This window comes from Ranitomeya variabilis, chromosome 5 (assembly GCF_051348905.1).
Source record: "Ranitomeya variabilis isolate aRanVar5 chromosome 5, aRanVar5.hap1, whole genome shotgun sequence".
Taxonomy (NCBI): Eukaryota; Metazoa; Chordata; class Amphibia; order Anura; family Dendrobatidae; genus Ranitomeya; species Ranitomeya variabilis.
Window position 1 is genome coordinate 104,331,468 of NC_135236.1, and position 3,324 is coordinate 104,334,791.

The window sequence follows — 3,324 nt, forward strand, 5'->3', positions numbered from 1 at the left end:
AAGACACCTAGTACCACCTAGTAGCAATCCTCTCTGAAGAAATGATTTGCATATTTAAATTCCAAGAGGACCATTGCATAGCTTATAAGTCTCCTTACACAGAGAAGGAAAAAACAACACCCCTTTGACCTGCTGACAGCAGTGAGTGATATTGATGCACTGCTGTCAACTAAAAGAGGGCATGCCAGTGTCAGCATAGGCCCAATAAGAGCCTAATGCTGAGACGGTTAAGCGTTACGATACTGGAAAGCTGTGTCACAACTTTGATAGAGCAGGCAAAGAGGAGCTGATAAAAGGGAGTGGTTTGGCGCTAAGGGGCTGTTAGTGGATTGCGTGCAGTTTCTAGAAGACTGGTGATAGGCCTATGTATGAGTTAGGCCTGGACTTAACCACTGGAGGTGCATGAGTGAGCTGGACACCAGAGTGGTTTACTAATAGAAAAAATAGTGAGATAGAAACCAGTTTAAGTGACAAGAAGCCTGTGGAGATACTTGTGAAACACTTGAAGCGCTTTTTAAGGACCCATCGAGCAAGGCTTTGAGAAAATCACTCAAGCCAATGGTAGAGCTACTCTCCTATAATCACCAGTGGAAATGGTAGAGTCACTGGGAGAAATGCTGCCAATTTACAATAATATGTTGGGAATGTCTTGGAGGAAAGACGGATTATTTTACATACGCTCGTATACATCGGTCTAAGGCTGGTTTCACATCAGTTTTTTCTATTTCTTATACTTGAAAAACAGTGTGTGTTCTCTTTTTTCAGTGTGCTGGGCTCATTTTTGGTCCAATTGTCAGTTGTTACGTCACTTCTTGCGTCTGTTTTTCTCTGTAAAAAAAATAATCTTAACTTCTTCTTTCCTCCGTCCTGGGCTCCTATATTGCTCTGTCTCAGACCCCTATATTCCTTCGTCCCAGGCCCCTATGTCTTCCCCCATCCTGGGCCTCTATGCTGCCCCATCCTGAGCCTCTATGTCCACTACACTGCCCATTTGCAGAGGAGAAAAAAATGAAAAAGATTTTCCTCACCTTCCTGTGCTCCCCCAGCATCTTCTTGTGGCTTCATATCTGGCATGGCCGTTAAAATGGCCTCAAACCCATGAACCCAACTCTGTGATAGACTGGTAGCCATTGAATGTCACGGCTACGTGCCGGGTGCTGACATCAGTGCACAGTGCATAGCATGCGCATAGCAGTGACATTAAATGGCTACCGGCCTGATGTGCACAGCCTCTGGTAGACCCGTAGTCATTCTAATGGAGGATCATCTGGTGTCCCACTAGGCCAGGCCAACGATGACTACAGCAAGCAGCTCAGTATGTGACATATCCCTAGAATCCATTTATGTGAGTCATTGAAATGCATGGGGAATTTCGATCTACAAAACAGATCACAGTAGGGCATATCTCTAATTTTTATATATATTTTTTGACCGCCAATCGATCCACAAAAAATGACATGTGAAGGGTATGTGAATGTTTGTTTCAGGCAGTAAAAGCACCCAATAAAATGAACATAATGTACTGTTCACATGTACCAACTTATGTAATTTCTTTGTGTTCAAGTTGTGTTTTGGAGCTTTGAAGTTTTCTGCATCAGAGAAGATCTGTGACCATTTCTGTAGATAGAAACCATCAACCACAACATGTTAATGTAACGAGGCGCAGGAGAAAGACTAGGTAGAACTGTAGCCATACAGTCATCACAGTGACTTTACCTGACTTTGCCCTAGGGCCTTGTACTGGTGCTTTGCGGGTCTGCGGGTCTCCACCTTTTCCAAACTGCATCAATCACCTAAGGGGACAATCAAACTTCTAATTAGAGCTAGAAAGGCCCACAGCTACTTTGCCCTCGTGTCCTGACATGACGGCCTGAGGCTCTGAAGCCTGGCTTGATTTTGCTAATTCTCATATTCTCCTACTTGCCCTCCTACTTGTCCTCCAGTCTTCACCACTAACAGAGAATTCACAATGAAAGAATGGGTTTCTTCTAATACCTTTTATGTCATTTTCCAGTCAACCTCAATTATGCAGGTATTCCTGGTTACAATTCCTGTAGATCCTTTGATGATGTCATATGTTTATGATGTCATTAAAAACTGCAAGCTGAATCACCAGATTGGTTTCAGTGATACATTCTCAATGACTGCCTTGTGGCATTTCATTCCTGCAAGGTGCAACGTAATGTGTCCTTTGAATCGTCTACAATCAGATGATTGCCTTGATCTGATCATAAATTATATGTCTCAAATACCTGACACATTGGCAGTCAGCTGGAGATACAGATGGACATTTAGCATACAATTTACCTCTTAAAGGAAATAGTCACAAAAAATGTGGAAAGTTAAAAAGAGTTAGGCTACGTTCCCACTTTGAGTTTTTGGTGCATATTTTTGCTGTGTCTAAGGGTATGTTCTCACTGTCAGTAAATGCTGCGGGTTGGATACTGCGTACATCCTCAGCGTCCAGATGTTACAGCATAGTGGATGGGATTTCAAGAAATCCCATGTCCACTATGCGTGTACCGGCACCCGTTTCTTCCCTGCGGAGATGGACATGTGGTGCGTCTTTCCAGACTGCAGCATGTCTTTTTATCTTGCGGAGACTCGAGCCTCTGCAAGATAAATGTCTCCCGTACAATGTATTGGGCACGATGATTCCGCATTGTTCAATGAACATATGTGGAATCACCTGCATTCAAAAGCCGGCAGAGCTTTGGATGCAACGGACATGTGCTGCGTTCAAAGCGCTGCCTAATACTGAACATCTGTACAGTATTTTACAGTTCCAACAAAGTGGATGAGGTTTGTAAAAATCTCCTGCCCACTATGATTAGTTTTACTCCATGTAAACTCACTTGAGGTGCGTGTTTCATATCCGCAGCATGTCAATTTCTCTTGCGAGTACGCTAAGTTTTCTGTGCAGATTTCTCCATAGACTTGCATGAATAGCAGAAAATCTGCAAGTAAAAACACAGATGCGTTTTTAGTGTTTTTCCCATGGCAGAAACACATTAAAAATGCATGTAATACGTACCTCAACGTATTACAGTATATCAAGTATATCAACAAAGTTTTGTCAGAGCCAAATACTAGGATGTATCAAAAACAAAGCAGCTTTATTAACATTACATTTACCGTACATTTATTTTTCATGACCAAAAAGAGACAAAAACTGCAGCGTCTAAAACGTGATAAAAACTCATATTAAAAAAACGCAGTAAAAAAACACGAGTAACTTAATTTAAATAATAGGTGCAGAAATGGTGCAGCGGTTCCTCATCGATACTCTTGCACCTGTGTTGCCACCATCTTAACTATATAGGT

General features: G+C 42.1%; 1 long non-coding RNA gene across 1 annotated transcript; it reads right to left on the reverse strand.

Annotated features, from left to right (window-relative positions):
• Nucleotides 1–719: 719 nt before the first annotated feature.
• Nucleotides 720–2,054, reverse strand: LOC143775217 (uncharacterized). The gene is made up of 4 exons (XR_013215596.1): nucleotides 1,996–2,054; nucleotides 1,717–1,793; nucleotides 1,541–1,617; nucleotides 720–828 (listed from the first exon to the last, which is right to left on the reverse strand). It is a non-coding gene; the product is annotated as an uncharacterized LOC143775217 (long non-coding RNA).
• Nucleotides 2,055–3,324: the final 1,270 nt, after the last annotated feature.